We start from the raw sequence: 17,792 nt of genomic DNA on the forward strand, positions 1-17,792 counted from the left end.
TTGAACTGCGAGCGAAAGCGAGCTGTTCACTATTTGAAAAAGCAACGAGTGTAAATCTGGTACGACACAGCAAGCCATGTAGTATTCTGTTTATCCAACATACTGTACTTACGTGTATTTTACTGAAAATGTCTTGCAGTCGATGCAGCTAAATTGAAGACGCTTGTTTTGGAACCTCGATCTCTTCCAAAGCCTCTTGCAATCTATTACGTCAAAGCAAAGAAACGTCACTCTGAAAGTGTGGCGTGACGTCAGTGTTAGTTCTAAAGATTCATCGAGGGCAATTAGCGAGCGCAATTTGTGTTTCCATAATGACGTTTGTCTCGGTGACTTTGGCATCATGAGCAGTGGAAAAACAGGTCCCTGCCAGACTTGCTTGACATGACCTCATTTACATGATATACACACGTGTGATTTGAACGATTATTATCTCACGGGTGTCTCTCTCACGTATGTAGGATAAAGAAATGTACAGCCTAGGTGCTACCTGCGCAAAGTGGATTTGTGTGTGTGTGTGTGTGTGTGTGTGTGTGTGTGTGTGTGTGTGTGTGTGTGTGTGTGTGTGTGTTGAACTAAATTCGCTGATTGATACAAATGTCAAGTTAAGAAATGTATTCGGCCAACAGATTCCAATCTGCAGAGAGAGCAGTGGATTGGATTATGTGTGTCCAGGTTGAAGGATGTCTTTATCCCAGTTACCGGCCTGGACAGATCTGTTGTCAGTTACCGGCCTGGACAGATCTGTTGTCAGTTACCAGCCTGGACAGATCTGTTGTCAGTTACCAGCCTGGACAGATCTGTTGTCAGTTACCAGCCTGGACAGATCTGTTGTCAGTTACCAGCCTGGACAGATCTGTTGTCAGTTACCAGCCTGGACAGATCTGTTGTCAGTTACCAGCCTGGACAGATCTGTTGTCAGTTACCGGCCTGGACAGATCTGTTGTCAGTTACTGGCCTGGACAGATCTGTTGTCAGTTACCGGCCTGGACAGATCTGTTGTCAGTTACCGTCCTGGACAGATCTGTTGTCAGTTACCGGCCTGGACAGATCTGTTGTCAGTTACCGGCCTGGACAGATCTGTTGTCAGTTACCAGCCTGGACAGATCTGTTGTCAGTTACCAGCCTGGACAGATCTGTTGTCAGTTACCAGCCTGGACAGATCTGTTGTCAGTTACCAGCCTGGACAGATCTGTTGTCAGTTACCAGCCTGGACAGATCTGTTGTCAGTTACCAGCCTGGACAGATCTGTTGTCAGTTACCAGCCTGGACAGATCTGTTGTCAGTTACCAGCCTGGACAGATCTGTTGTCAGTTACCAGCCTGGACAGATCTGTTGTCAGTTACCAGCCTGGACAGATCTGTTGTCATTTACGAGAAAGCCGTCCACACGGGAAGGAAAATAGGGGAAGGGCGCCTGATATGGACCGGCTCCTAATACGGACCACCTCCTGTTCTGACAAACTAACGGCGCTAGAGCGCTCAAAACTTATTTCATCCGCTTTATTCACCCTCTCTGGATAACTTGCACATGTCAAAAGAGTTGCAGAAACACAAACCTCAAAACCGTTAGGCTGTTTCTCTTTTTTTTGGTTTTCACTTTTGGCAGCGTTCACTCTAAACTCTTCTTCTTCTTCTTGTCGTTCGCTGTTAGATCGTCAGACCGGACTGCAGGGCGAAACGTGCTGTCCTCTCCAAGTCCTCTTTGGGGCCGTATAGCTTCTTTTGTGGCGCTGTCTCCTCTGGCCAGGTGGTGTCTCTGAGAGCACTGTGGTATGGACAAGCCTGCAGGATGTGCTCTGCTGTCTGATTCTTGCCACACGGACATAGGGGGGAGGGAACTAGCTTCAGCTTTGTGGCCATATGATGGTTTAGTCTGTTATGTCCAGTGCGGAGTCTGAGTAGGGCGACTTGTCCTTCACGTTGGAGCAGGTGGTAGTCATCTTTCTCCGCTCTGGTTTTCCTCTTGTTTTTGATGATAGTCTTCTTTTCCTTGTACTGCAGCTGGGACGTGAACTGTTCCTTTGACTCTAAACTGATTTGCCGCCTAAAACGGACTAGTTTCTGTCCACAGCCAAAGCTGTTATCCCACAAAAATGGCTATATATGACAGCTAAGACCGTATTTGTTACATTTTAGCAGTGTTGACCCCGAGTTTCTACTGCAAACAAAAATAAAAGCAAATTCTCAAAGTACGTGTGTTGCCTAATATGGACCACCTTCAACAAATCGAAGTAAATAAAAGCTAAAGGCTATAATTTTCCTTAATTCATTAAGAAGCTTTCTATAACTAGAGATTTAAAAAAAATATATAAAAAATAGTCTTCTTTTCGTGGTAGTTGATGATTTCACATGTTTTCACTCTGTTTTGTGATAAGCTTCTTTAGTTTCCTTGTGTGCTTCAAATAATGCTCTCATCAACCCGAAACAGATACATTTTTACAGGTGTTCGCGCGTGAAGGCTTTTTCACTGTTCCTTATTGGACGCCCAGGCTCCTAATATGGACCAATTGTTATTTTTGTCTGTATTTAATATTTACTGAATGTCTATGAAAGCTAATTCACTCCGCTGTCTAATTAGGCCTAGCGGTTAGCCTAAGAGAGAAATACTACCAAACACAAAATGAAACTTCTTTGCAAGAAAATAAGCTAAGACTTACTAGTTATCAGCATGAAACAAAAAGTTGTCCATATTAGGAGCCCTTCCCCTACAATGTATTTTTAATGCCGGAGACCGACCTTGAAAATGGCGAGACCGAGACACAGTGACGTAGAGAGGAAGATGGAACACGCTGACGGCAAACTTGCGGCAGAAGTGAACAACACAAGACAGTTTTATGGGTTGGCATCAGATACATTATCCACAGAACGTTGCGACGTGTCTTGTGTCTGTTCTTCTGTGTCTCTTGCTTTGCCGTGTCGCTTTTTGTATGTCTCTCCCTCTCTCACACACACACACACACACACACGCGTAAACAATACACAACGACACATAGTCCAAACACGTACACATTGCAACACTACATTTTCTCCAAGACACACGGTTACACACACCCCTCCCCGAAAACCACATTGCAACAAACACACACACACACACAGCACACCTTACATTTGTGACATGTTTTATTTTCGTTATCAGCACTGTTAATTGCCGCTTGATATGACGGCTAAGCTTGACATTCGCATGCACATCACATGTAACACATCATCAGTAACAACATACAACACTGGCAGGCATTGGATCAAAACCAACACTCAAACGCAAATAAATAAATAAATGAATTGTAAATGAAAACCCAAGTTATTGATACACGCGAATGAATGAAGGTGTTTCAGGCTTCAAGATGGGACCAAAACGTACCTATACTAAGGTTCCCATTCCCTCAGCACCCATCCCAAATCTTGGTAAGTAGAACGAGAGAGAGAGAGAGAGAGAGAGAGAGAGAGAGAGAGAGAGAGAGAGAGAGAGAGAGAGAGAGAGAGAGAGAGAGAGAGAGAGAGTGTTTGCAAAACGTAATGTTCATAAATAAATGCGCGCATGTGTGTGTGTATGTGGTTTTGTGTGTGTGTGTGTGTGTGTGTGTGTGTGAGAGAGAGAGAGAGAGAGAGAGAGAGAGAGAGAGATACAGAAAGTGAGACCAAAAAAAGAGACATAGAGAAAAAGAGACAGATAAAGAGAACCAAAGGAGAGGGAGATGATTTACCTGTAGCTGGGAAGGAAGCTATCTTTTACTGTTCATTTTAAACCATAGATTGAGTGAAACACAATCAAAATTTAAAAAAACCTGTGTTGCACAGTGACATCAAAGCCTATAGTGTTGTTGCCTACGTCGATTTGTAAGCCTACAGTGCTGTGGCCTCAGCCTGTGTAAATGTGAGAGAGTGTAAATATGTTGCAAGTTGTCAAACAGACATCACAGAGAATATTGATTGTACACCAATCACCCCGCTACCTGCAGGCTGTGAAGAGCGCAGCCACTACACACGCTGATCTGATACAAAGCACCTTGCACATCAAACATTGCACTGGTCACAGACAGGGGAAGGGGGAGGAGGAGAGAGAGAGGGAGGGAGAGTGAAGGTGGGAGAGAGATGGATGGGAGAGAGAGAGAGAGAGAGAGAGAGAGAGAGAGAGAGAGAGAGAGAGAGAGAGAGAGAGAGAGAGAGGGAGAGAGAGAGCATGCTTTTATCTCCATCTCTCAAGGGGAAAAAACTCAGAAAAACACGAGAAAAGAGATGCATCATTATGCCCTAAACTTCTCGCCCCCACCCCCCAAGTGTCACTGCCTCTAACAAGTACACACAACCCTGCACAGTTAAAGTAGAACTGCAAGCAAAGAAAAAGCCACCGACAATGATCTACACAATTTAACCACCATCAAAACATGCATCAGAAATAAGCACCTGGCAACAACAACACCAACATGGAGAAAGAAAAAGATTGCTGCAGTTTCTGGCACAACTGAAATAGGAATGGTATATACATGTCTATATATATATATATATTTTTTTTAAATGAACGGAGAAATATGCCTAAGCAAGCATTAGGAGCTTCTGAGCCTTGCCAAGTTGTCCTCCTTTTAACAGACATGGTGCAGAGCTGAAAGAGCTTTCCCTGAAATGATGTGTCAAGGCCCGAAAAACAGGAGCAGACAGAGGTACCTGTGATGTGAGGACACCTCCCATGGAAGGAGACAGGTCTTCCTGGACATTTAAAACTTTTGTGTTTGACTTTTGAACACAATTTTCTGGCCTTTATCTGGCTTGCAAAAATGCCACACTCAATGCCATTTTAGTACTAGAATCAGATTCTTGATCCTGCTAAAAATCTAGCTTTTCTCTCTCAACTCTCCTCCAAAAAAATTCTTGATTTTTCGTGTAATTTTAATTTTAATTCCTTTTCTTTTCTGTTATTATGGATATAAATTCATGAAATATTCTTGCGGCTGTTTTCTACCCATGTACCATGCCTGTTGCACTGTATGATCTGGATGGCGGGCCAAGAATGCCCAGAAACTTTCTATACAGCAGGGGCCAATGGCAATGGTTGTTGGAATGATTAAATACATCAAGAATTGAAGAAAACAAACAAACATATAAATATTACTTTTTGGCTGCAAAGAAGTTTGAATGACCAAAAGTGTTATGGTATATAAACAACAGAAACAAAAGACATAACATCAAATACAACAAAGGAGCTCTTGTCTAGTTCCCTATGCCTCCAACCTTGCAAGCTCTTCAAAAAGCAAAACCAACAAAGCAAGCAAAATAAAAGAAAGAGACTGTGGGGAAGAAAAGAAGCAAAAAAGTTCTACAAAGCAACAGATACCAAAACAAACCACCTGCATAATCTTGTGCAAGCTTGTGTTAACTGATTACCAGCGGAACACAACAATGAACTAAATGCTACACCTTTTGGGAAAGGCTGAAACTAAATGCTACACCTTTTGGGAATGGCTGAAACTAAATGCTACACCTTTTGGGAAAGCCACGCCTCCACCCCCCCCCCCCCCCCCTTTTCAACCTTGGGAAAAAATAATTGAAAATACAACAACATAATCATCTTTCAACCGCCTGCTTCTTGGAGCAGCTTTTGCGAAGACAGTTCAGAGAAGACAACAAAATGGATGCTCTGAATCAAAGTGATACAACATATATCAGCCTCTAAAAGTCAAACTAGGCTCAGAGGTAGAGGAATCAGACTGACTGGATAATTTGGCATACATGTGGAACCGAGTGCAAGAAGCACAACAATCACCTTTGGAGGCAAAGCCCTGTCAAGCAGGGTTGAGAGCTAGATTAATAGCCCTATATAAACTGTTATAGGTACGCAAAAGTTCCCAAGAACATACAAGGAGACAGCAGTAGCCGGACCCTATCACAAACAGAACTCTACAATTCACAGGTGTCAGCGACGTAGAAAAAACATCGAGCTATAAATAGCTTGCGCTCTTCAATGGATGACAACTGCAGAGCCTGCTGTGAAGGTTGACGCAGTAGTCTCCCTGTCACACATGTACTATAGTGTACATTCAAACCAGCTAATGGAAGATCAGAAACGGGCAAAATGACAAACTGCTACAGTCAAACCTCTAAGGCATACAAAATATATAGGAGAAAAATAGGTCTTATTGAGGTCTAACGAATGACGCCTCACAACATGCGCAGTCGTCCTTGGCGGTCAAGAATGCCGCCGCGATCATTGCGCAGACGACACTTCTAGACCGCCAATATTTTTTGTGCGCATCACGTGCTCCACATCAATCGGCCGGAAACGAAGCAATTTGGAAACCTGGATAAAGGAAAGGTTCCGCGAATGAAGGTAAATTCAGAGACCTGGAGAAGACAAAGTCTTGGAAAACAAATCCGAAACAGATAGACGTTCGAAATCAAGAATCAACAAGAAGGGCAAAGCCCATACGACTCACATGCTTTACACATTTTTCCTACCAAAATACATGTGACCTTGACCCAAGGTCAAGGTCATCCAAGGTCATGCAACACAAAGCTGTTAATTCAAGACATAGGAAGTACAATGGTGCTTATTGGCTCTTTCTACCATGAGATATGGTCACTTTTAGTGGTTCACTACCTTATTTTGGTCACATTTCATAAGGGTCAAAGTGACCTTGACCTTGATCATATGTGACCAAATGTGTCTCATGATGAAAGCATAACATGTGCCCCATATAATTTTTAAGTTTGAAACAGTTATCTTCCATAGTTCAGGGTCAAGGTCACTTCAAAATATGTATACAATCCAACTTTGAAGAGCTCCTGTGACCTTGACCTTGAAGCAAGGTAAACCAAACTGGTATCAAAAGATGGGGCTTACTTTGCCCTATATATCATATATAGGTGAGGTATTGAATCTCAAAAACTTCAGAGAAAATGGGGAAAATGTGAAAAATAGCTGTTTTTTAGGCAACATTTATGGCCCCTGCGACCTTGACCTTGAAGCAAGGTCAAGATGCTATGTATGTTTTTTGGGGCCTTGTCATCATACACCATCTTGCCAAATGTGGTACTGATAGACTGAATAGTGTCCAAGAAATATCCAACGTTAAAGTTTTCCGGACGGACGTCCGGACGGACGGACGGACGACTCGGGTGAGTACATAGACTCACTTTTGCTTCGCATGTGAGTCAAAAATCAAAAAAAGGTTAAATTATTGGAACGTTTCATTCAGGACAAAACAAAACATTCACATTGATAGGTTTTGTCCTGAATTAAACGTTCCAATAATCTAACCTTTTGTTGTTTTTTATATTCTTGGAAAACTAGGTCTTAAAACAAGATTCTCATGACAGACTGCACTCGAAAACTCTCATATGACAGAAAAACAAAAAGAAGTTTTTTTTAACACCGAGTCTTAAAATAGAGATTTCGCTATACTCAGTCCACAGCAAGACCAAGCAAGCCATGCTCCAAGCCATACAGCATACACTACTGTCTACACTACTGTTGCTGACAGGTGTCGAATTCAACCCCTTCCACACGCACTGGGTGATCCCGCAATCGGCAACCCCGTAATGGGTGATGCCAAGCAACTCTTCAACATAATCCACAATGGTAGTGTGGAAGATAATTTATTTGTTATTTCAACAACAAAAAAGGTTGGATTGATAAAAATAAAATGGGTGCAAATGAAAACCTTTTGCTTTGACTTACCGGTATGCCAGAAAAATATGGCAACATTATGATCATTATGACCAAGGCCAAAACAAATTATTTGTTTCTGGTGACAAACGAACAGCCCCCCCCCCCCCCACCCCATGTAGGAGCAGAAAGGTCTTTTTACATTTAGTCAAGTTTTGACTAAATGTTTTAACATAGAGGGGGGAATCGAGACGAGGGTCGTGGTGTATGTGTGTCTGTCTGTCTGTGTGTGTGTGTGTAGAGCGATTCAGACAAAACTACTGGACCGATCTTTATGAAATTTGACATGAGAGTTCCTGGGTATGATATCCTCAGACTTTTTTTCATTTTTTTGATAAATGTCTTTGATGACGCCATATCCGGCTTTTCGTGAAAGTTGAGGCGGCACTGTCACGCTCTCATTTTTCAACCAAATTGGTTGAAATTTTGGTCAAGTACTCTCCGACGAAGCCCGGACTTCGGTATTGCATTTCAGCTTGGTGGCTTAAAAATTAATTAATGACTTTGGTCATTAAAAATCTGAAAATTGTAAAAAAAATATATTTTTTATATAACGATCCAAATTTACGTTCATCTTATTCTCCGTCATTTTCTGATTCCAAAAACATATAAATATGTTATATTTGGATTAAAAACAAGCTCTGAAAATTAAAAATATAAAAATTATGATCAAAATTAAATTTTCGAAATCAATTTAAAAACACTTTCATCTTATTCCTTGTCGGTTCCTGATTCCAAAAACATATAGATATGATATGTTTGGATTGAAAACACGCTCAGAAAGTTAAAACGAAGAGAGGTACAGAAAAGCGTGCTATCCTTCTCAGCGCAACTAATACCCCGCTCTTCTTGTCAATTTCACTGCCTTTGCCATGAGCGGTGGACTGACGATGCTACGAGTATACGGTCTTGCTGCGTTGCATTGCGTTCAGTTTCATTCTGTGAGTTCGGCAGCTACTTGACTAAATGTTGTATTTTCGCCTTACGCGACTTGTTTCTTCTTCCTTTTTTACAGTTTGTTAGTACAATGTAGTACTCATGTTTTTAAGTTTTGGGGTTTAGTTGTTTTTTTTACCAATGTACATGTGTTTTTTATTGGCCCAAACTCATGTGAGTTGTGTGCCCCTGATGTTGAAGAAGAGTAGCTTTTCTTCTCTTGTCTGTAAATGAATAACTGTTTTTGGTAAAGAGTAAAACAAATAATGTTCCGGAGTTATACGAACAAATAGGGTCGGTTGGGGAATGAAAACCTTTATTTTGGATATTTTACGCCTTATGTACATGGTTGGCATTACATCTCCCATTATGGGGTTGCCTATTGCGGGGTCACCCAAACCGGGTGGGAGCGGTCCAGCTCCACCTTGTCAGCTCTACTGTCACACACACTTATTGCAACTACATACGCACACCAACAACAATCTCATCATAGCGAGTCACCAGTAAGTTCACTGTGGGGTGAGTTTGACTTTATCTACAGTGCTTACTGCAGGATATTGCTCATGTAATACTCAATACTGCGTTTATATAACGTACACAATCAGTTACTCAATACTGTGTTTATATAACTTACACAATCAGTAACTCAATACTGCGTGTATAACTTAGACAATCAGTCAGTATGTACACCATTACTTGGCCAATCAGTCAGTCCCTACAACAAATCTGAATCAAGTCAGTATGTACACCATTACTTGGCCAATCAGTCAGTCCGTACAACAAATCTGAATCAAGTCAGTATGTACAGCTCATTTCAACAAAATGTGTGTTTTCTATGTTCAGTCCTCTCGAAGATTCATGCTAATACTACTGGGCGTAGTTCTCATAGTATTCATGTACATGTAACAGAATAAAAACAAAATACAGTGGAACCCCTCCATTCAAGACCCCCAATTCAGGTGGTTTCTTTCTTTCTTTATTTGGTGTTTAACGTTGTTTTCAACCATTCAAGGTTATATCGCGACGGGGGAAGGGGGGAGATGGGATAGGGGAAAGGGGGGAGATGGGATAGGGGAAAGGGGGGAGATGGGATAGAGCCACTTGTTAATTGTTTCTTGTTCACAAAAGCACTAATCAAAAAATTGCTCCAGGGGCTTGCAACGTAGTACAATATATGACCTTACTGGGAGAATGCAAGTTTCCAGTACAAAGGACTTAACATTTCTTACATACTGCTTGACTAAAATCTTTACAAACATTGACTATATTCTATACAAGAAACACTTAACAAGGGTAAAAGGAGAAACAGAACCTGTTAGTCGCCTCTTACGACATGCTGGTTAGCATCGGGTAAATTCTTTCTCGTCCCAACCAATATGGGACTCCCCCTAACCCGCGGGGGGTATTCAGGTGGTAAAAAGGGGGTTCCACTGTAGTACAATGTAAAAGGTAACCAAGGAGGAATATACATAGATACTTGTGTATCTCACTGGCCATTAATATACATAGATACTTGTGTATCTATCTCACTGGCCATTCTCATATCTGAGCGTCCCATTCGTTTCCATTACTGGCTGTAGGCAAAAATACATTTGAAAACAGCCGTTGAAAAAATCAGAAATGCACGTTTCACTTGAAAAGTTGTTCTCACACACACAGAGGTACACACACACAAACACACAGGGCAACAAAAGACCCAAAGCCATTCTACCCCCACCACCACACACACAAGCACCCAAAATCGACATAACTTCTACAAGTACTTAATAAAGAAATTGTTAAAGGGGCTACAATTGTGAGCTTGTAAACAATCTATCCGAGGTGAGATCAGGGAACTGAAGTCCCCGCACTCGTTGAAACAAAAAAACATCAACAGAGCAATGAAAAAAAGGTCTTGTTCAGTTATTGCAAATGTCCGTCTTGTACATGGTATTGCACCCCAATGCTGTGTACACCACTTGCTTACAAACACAACGCTGTGACAAAAATTCTGATCCTAACTCCAACAAACCAAATACAAAAAAATTACAATCACAAACACTGGGACCTTTTTGTTCTAAAAGTTCTCGTACCATGCCCCCCCCCCCCCCCCCCAAAAAAAAAAATTAATCAGGTATTAAAAAGAAGGGTGTCTTAGAATGGGGGTAAATTTACAGAGGCTAATGAACAGAAAGTCTGAGAAAACAAGGTCTTAAAAAGGAGGGAGTCTTAAATTGGGGGGTCTTGCAAGGGGTTCCACTGTAACTCCAAACATACACAACAAGAGTGAGGGAGGAACAAGCACCAACACTGGGACCTTTTGGTCTGAACGTTGTCAACCAACACTGGGACCTTTTGGTCTGAACGTTGTCAACCAACACTGGGACCTTTTGGTCTGAACGTTGTCAACCAACACTGGGACCTTTTGGTCTGACGTTGTCAACCAACACTGGGACCTTTTGTTCTGAACGTTGTCAACCAACACTGGGACCTTTTGGTCTGAACGTTGTCAACCAACACTGGGACCTTTTGGTCTGAACGTTGTCAACCAACACTGGGACCTTTTGGTCTGAACGTTGTCAACCAACACTGGGACCTTTTGGTCTGACGTTGTCAACCAACACTGGGACCTTTTGTTCTGAACGTTGTCAACCAACACTGGGACCTTTTGGTCTGAACGTTGTCAACCAACACTGGGACCTTTTGGTCTGAACGTTGTCAACCAACACTGGGACCTTTTGGTCTGAACGTTGTCAACCAACACTGGGACCTTTTGGTCTGAACGTTGTCAACCAACACTGGGACCTTTTGGTCTGAACGTTGTCAACCAACACTGGGACCTTTTGGTCTGAACGTTGTCAACCAACACTGGGACCTTTTGGTCTGAACGTTGTCAACCAACACTGGGACCTTTTGGTCTGAACGTTGTCAACCAACACTGGGACCTTTTGTTCTGAACGTTGTCAACCAACACTGGGACCTCTTGGTCTGAACGTTGTCAACCAACACTGGGACCTTGTGGTCTGAACGTTGTCAACCAACACTGGGACCTTTTGGTCTGAACGTTGTCAACCAACACTGGGACCTTTTGGTCTGAACGTTGTCAACCAACACTGGGACCTTTTGGTCTGAACGTTGTCAACCAACACTGGGACCTTTTGGTCTGACGTTGTCAACCAACACTGGGACCTTTTGTTCTGAACGTTGTCAACCAACACTGGGACCTTTTGGTCTGAACGTTGTCAACCAACACTGGGACCTTTTGGTCTGAACGTTGTCAACCAACACTGGGACCTTTTGGTCTGAACGTTGTCAACCAACACTGGGACCTTTTGGTCTGACGTTGTCAACCAACACTGGGACCTTTTGTTCTGAACGTTGTCAACCAACACTGGGACCTTTTGGTCTGAACGTTGTCAACCAACACTGGGACCTTTTGGTCTGAACGTTGTCAACCAACACTGGGACCTTTTGTTCTGAACGTTGTCAACCAACACTGGGACCTTTTGGTCTGAACGTTGTCAACCAACACTGGGACCTTTTGGTCTGAACGTTGTCAACCAACACTGGGACCTTTTGGTCTGAACGTTGTCAACCAACACTGGGACCTTTTGGTCTGAACGTTGTCAACCAACACTGGGACCTTTTGGTCTGAACGTTGTCAACCAACACTGGGACCTTTTGGTCTGAACGTTGTCAACCAACACTGGGACCTTTTGGTCTGAACGTTGTCAACCAACACTGGGACCTTTTGGTCTGAACGTTGTCAACCAACACTGGGACCTTTTGGTCTGAACGTTGTCAACCAACACTGGGACCTTTTGGTCTGAACGTTGTCAACCAACACTGGGACCTTTTGGTCTGAACGTTGTCAACCAACACTGGGACCTTTTGGTCTGAACGTTGTCAACCAACACTGGGACCTTGTGGTCTGAACGTTGTCAACCAACACTGGGACCTTTTGGTCTGAACGTTGTCAACCAACACTGGGACCTTTTGGTCTGAACGTTGTCAACCAACACTGGGACCTTTTGGTCTGACGTTGTCAACCAACACTGGGACCTTTTGGTCTGAACGTTGTCAACCAACACTGGGACCTTTTGGTCTGAACGTTGTCAACCAACACTGGGACCTTTTGGTCTGAACGTTGTCAACCAACACTGGGACCTTTTGGTCTGACGTTGTCAACCAACACTGGGACCTTTTGGTCTGAACGTTGTCAACCAACACTGGGACCTTTTGGTCTGAACGTTGTCAACCAACACTGGGACCTTTTGGTCTGACGTTGTCAACCAACACTGGGACCTTTTGGTCTGAACGTTGTCAACCAACACTGGGACCTTTTGGTCTGAACGTTGTCAACCAACACTGGGACCTTTTGGTCTGAACGTTGTCAACCAACACTGGGACCTTGTGTTCTGAACGTTGTCAACCAACACTGGGACCTTGTGTTCTGAACGTTGTCAACCAACACTGGGACCTCTTGGTCTGAACGTTGTCAACCAACACTGGGACCTCGTGTTCTGAACGTTGTCAACCAACACTGGGACCTTGTGGTCTGAACGTTGTCAACCAACACTGGGACCTTGTGGTCTGAACGTTGTCAACCAACACTGGGACCTTGTGGTCTGAACGTTGTCAACCAACACTGGGACCTCTTGGTCTGAACGTTGTCAACCAACACTGGGACCTCTTGGTCTGAACGTTGTCAACCAACACTGGGACCTTGTGGTCTGAACGTTGTCAACCAACACTGGGACCTCTTGGTCTGAACGTTGTCAACCAACACTGGGACCTTTTGGTCTGAACGTTGTCAACCAACACTGGGACCTTTTGGTCTGAACATAGTCAACCAACACTGGGACCTTTTGGTCTGAACGTTGTCAACCAACACTGGGACCTCTTGGTCTGAACGTTGTCAACCAACACTGGGACCTTTTGGTCTGAACGTTGTCAACCAACACTGGGACCTTTTGTTCTGAACGTTGTCAACCAACACTGGGACCTCTTGGTCTGAACGTTGTCAACCAACACTGGGACCTTTTGTTCTGAACGTTGTCAACCAACACTGGGACCTCTTGGTCTGAACGTTGTCAACCAACACTGGGACCTTTTGGTCTGAACGTTGTCAACCAACACTGGGACCTTTTGGTCTGAACGTTGTCAACCAACACTGGGACCTTTTGTTCTGAACGTTGTCAACCAACACTGGGACCTCTTGGTCTGAACGTTGTCAACCAACACTGGGACCTTTTGTTCTGAACGTTGTCAACCAACACTGGGACCTCTTGGTCTGAACGTTGTCAACCAACACTGGGACCTCTTGGTCTGAACGTTGTCAACCAACACTGGGACCTTTTGTTCTGAACGTTGTCAACCAACACTGGGACCTTTTGGTCTGAACGTTGTCAACCAACACTGGGACCTTTTGTTCTGAACGTTGTCAACCAACACTGGGACCTCTTGGTCTGAACGTTGTCAACCAACACTGGGACCTTTTGGTCTGAACGTTGTCAACCAACACTGGGACCTTTTGGTCTGAACGTTGTCAACCAACACTGGGACCTTTTGGTCTGAACGTTGTCAACCAACACTGGGACCTTGTGTTCTGAACGTTGTCAACCAACACTGGGACCTTGTGGTCTGAACGTTGTCAACCAACACTGGGACCTTGTGTTCTGAACGTTGTCAACCAACACTGGGACCTTGTGTTCTGAACGTTGTCAACCAACACTGGGACCTTGTGGTCTGAACGTTGTCAACCAACACTGGGACCTCTAGCCCCTACTGTCTAGCACTGCAATGTGTGTAAGTGGAGTATAGAAACTCTTCTTCTTCATTGGAAGGGCCAGGTTCTTAATAAAACTACTTGGCCCTGCCTTCTAAAGTCTTCGCAACTTCCCAAAAACTTCCGTAAATCCCAATTCCAACATTAAATCTTCACAACTCCCACAAGCACTGAATATGTATCACCAATCTTTTAAACAGTTTTACCATAAACAGAGGGTGGGAGTCCACAATTTAAGTACTAGGTCTTTCTTTTCTTTATTTGGTGTTTAACGTCGTTTTCAACCACGAAGGTTATATCGCGACGGGGGAAGGGGGGAGATGGGATAGAGCCACTTGTCAATTGTTTCTTGTTCACAAAAGCACTAATCAAAAATTTGCTCCAGGGGCTTGCAACGTAGTACAATATATGACCTTACTGGGAGAATGCAAGTTTCCAGTACAAAGGACTTAACATTTCTTACATACTGCTTGACTAAAATCTTTACAAACATTGACTATATTCTATACAAGAAACACTTAAAAAGGGTAAAAGGAGCCTCTTACGACATGCTGGGGAGCATCGGGTAAATTCTTCCCCCTAACCCGCGGGGGGTTAAGTACTAGATGGGGGGGGGGGGGGGGGGGGGGGGGGGGGGTTTCAAATATTAAGTATTCAGCTGAAAGAATTGCAACAAATCTATCAAAACTTGAACTTTGATACAAAGAATCAAACAACAAAACAAATTTTAAAAAAAGAAAAAAACCAATACAAAATAGAAGAGGGAAAAAGAAAAAGGACATTCAGGTAATAACTGTTTTCAGTAGGAAGGGATTATCCACGTGTAAGCTTCTTCTTCTTCTTCTTCGTTCATGGGCTAAGACTCCCACGTTCATTCATGTTTATAGCACGAGTGGAATATTACGTGTATGACCGTTTTTACCCCGCCATTTAGGCAGCATACGCCGATTTCGGGGGAGTCCACGTGTAAGCAATAATACTGTCAGGTATTCTTCTTGTGTACAACAGTTAGGATCCAAATAAGTACGCAAAGTCTTGTACCCCACCCCCCCCCCCCCCCCCCCCCCCAAAAAAAAAAAAAAAGAACGAAAGAAAAGACCAATACGCTGTTTTTGGGGGATGCATGCTTGGTATTTTCGTGTTTCTATAACCCTCTGAACTCTGACATGGATTTACTGCGCATTTGGTCTTGTGCTTGTGTGTACACACAAAGGGGGATAAGGCACTAGCAGGTCTGCACATAAGTTGGCATGGGAGATAAAAAAAAAACTCCATCCTTAACCCACCAGGCGCGACCAGGATTCGTACCCACGACCTTCCGCTTCAGAGGCCGATGTCTTATTCACTAGGCCATTGCACCCCTGTGTACTGTACACGGCACAATAAAGTTCAGGGCAGCGAGAACCTCAAGCTAGAAAATCTGTAGGGAGCTCTGTTACCTGCGATATGACCATCCTAGATCCTTCCACTTCCACAAATCAACAATTTGCTTGCTGGCTGTGCAGGGTAATGCATGTTTTTCTGCACAAGGAACAGCTAGACTGTTGATTTTTAGTATGTGTCGAAGTGGAAGGATGTTTTCTCCACAGGTTAAGCCTGGACACGTCTCTGACGGATCACTTCATCGCTTACACAGGAGGGTATTTTCAAGGGGGGAATAACAGAACAGACAGAAGTATTGGAAGTATCCTTGGTGGGTTAAAGAGGTAGAAAAGATAAAACCTCATACTTGTTTTTTCCCCCAGAAAAACAAACAAACTCTGTGCTGTACACTACTCATGTAAAAGGAAAAAGAAAAGAAGGACTGGGTCAAAACACAAAGCAAAACGTAGTGGGATTCAGTGCTCATGAAGAGAAGGAGCAGAACATTAAAACAAACATGTAAACATTCAAGTGCAGAAGAAATCTTTGGTCCTTTTCAATCAAAACAAGAGTTCAATAGAACAAGAGGCGAAGCCTTCAAGGCTCACGTAAGAAATCGACAAACAGTAACACAAACTCAATCACTTCGTCACACACACACACACACACACCACACACACACACAAACACACAAATATACACACACATACACACACACACACACAGAGTAAGCGGCATAGGTGACACTGTGCAAGAAAGCGAGACACTAGATCTAGATCTGAATGGCCGATTTCGAAGAAAAAACTAGTCTCGGCCCGCTCAAAATAACAATGACCGAGACTTTCAGTAATTCCTTCGCGTGACGTCTAACCCTCTTACGTCATAATGTGACGTCTTCAAATGTTGTGACGTCTTCAAATGTTAAAGTTTCTACCACAGACATACATACATACATACGCACGCACGCACGCACAGACAGACAAAAGTTAGCATCGCATAGGCTACACTTACGTGAGCCAAAAATGATTGAACCCTTATTGGAAGAAGTTGGCAGTTGCTTTTACCAGCACAGAACTCTCATGCAGCCTCAATAGGACAACATTGTAAATCGTTTTATTTGACAAGGGAAGTGATGAAGAGGGGAAAGCAGTCGTTCATAACAAATGTTGGGGATATAGCTCAGTTGGTAGCGCGCTGGATTTGTATTCAGTTGGCCTCTGTCAGCGTGAGTTCGATCCCAGGTTCGGCGGAAACTTATTTCAGAGTCAACTTTGTGTGCAGACTCTCTTCGGTGTCCGAACTCCCCCCCGTGTACACTACATTGGGTGTGCACGTTAAAGATCCCACGATTGACAAAAGGGTCTTTCCTGGCAAAATTGCTTCGGCACAGTTAATAATTGTCTACTCATACCCGTGTGACTTGGAATAATAGGCCGTGAAAGGTAAATATGCGCCGAAACGGCTGCAATTACTGGCCGTATAAAATTTCATCTCACACGGCATCACTGCAGAGCGCCTAGAACTGTACCCACGGAATATGCGCGATATAAGCCTCATATTGATTGATTGATTGATTGAAATTTGTTTATAATTCTAAAATATTTGGCATTAAACTACCAGTCTTTCTTTCAACTTCTAGAGTTTGTGTTTTCTTCGTACAACTCCTTCAGACTTTTCTTCACACACACACACACACACACACACACAAATGCACACACACACACAAGCACAGACAGACAGACAGACAGACAGACAGACAGAGTACTATAACTGTTCAATAGCGCTGGCTCTGAGAATGGACCACAAATGTTCATGGGTGGGACTGAAAAATGTCATGAATCCTGAAGAACAACACACAACAACAAAAAAAAGAGAGAAAAAAAACGCCATAATCGAATCCGGATTTCCGGCATATACCGGAAGAATCCCACCCATGAATGTTTCAACAATGCCGCACCTGAACAGAAAAACAAAAACAAAACCTTTTCAACAGTACTACACATTTCACACACAAACTTCGTTTTATACAGGCTGGCTGAAAAAACCAAAGGGACACACTTGCTAAAATCCA

At 43.2% G+C, this 17,792-nt stretch overlaps 1 long non-coding RNA gene across 1 annotated transcript; it reads right to left on the reverse strand.

Annotated features, from left to right (window-relative positions):
* Positions 1-3,101: 3,101 nt before the first annotated feature.
* Positions 3,102-7,766, reverse strand: LOC138946919 (uncharacterized). The gene is made up of 2 exons (XR_011449472.1): positions 6,212-7,766; positions 3,102-6,169 (listed from the first exon to the last, which is right to left on the reverse strand). It is a non-coding gene; the product is annotated as an uncharacterized lncRNA (long non-coding RNA).
* Between the last annotated feature and the right edge of the window lie 10,026 nt (positions 7,767-17,792).

The sequence above is a fragment of the Littorina saxatilis genome, linkage group LG14 (assembly GCF_037325665.1).
Source record: "Littorina saxatilis isolate snail1 linkage group LG14, US_GU_Lsax_2.0, whole genome shotgun sequence".
Taxonomy (NCBI): domain Eukaryota; kingdom Metazoa; phylum Mollusca; class Gastropoda; order Littorinimorpha; family Littorinidae; genus Littorina; species Littorina saxatilis.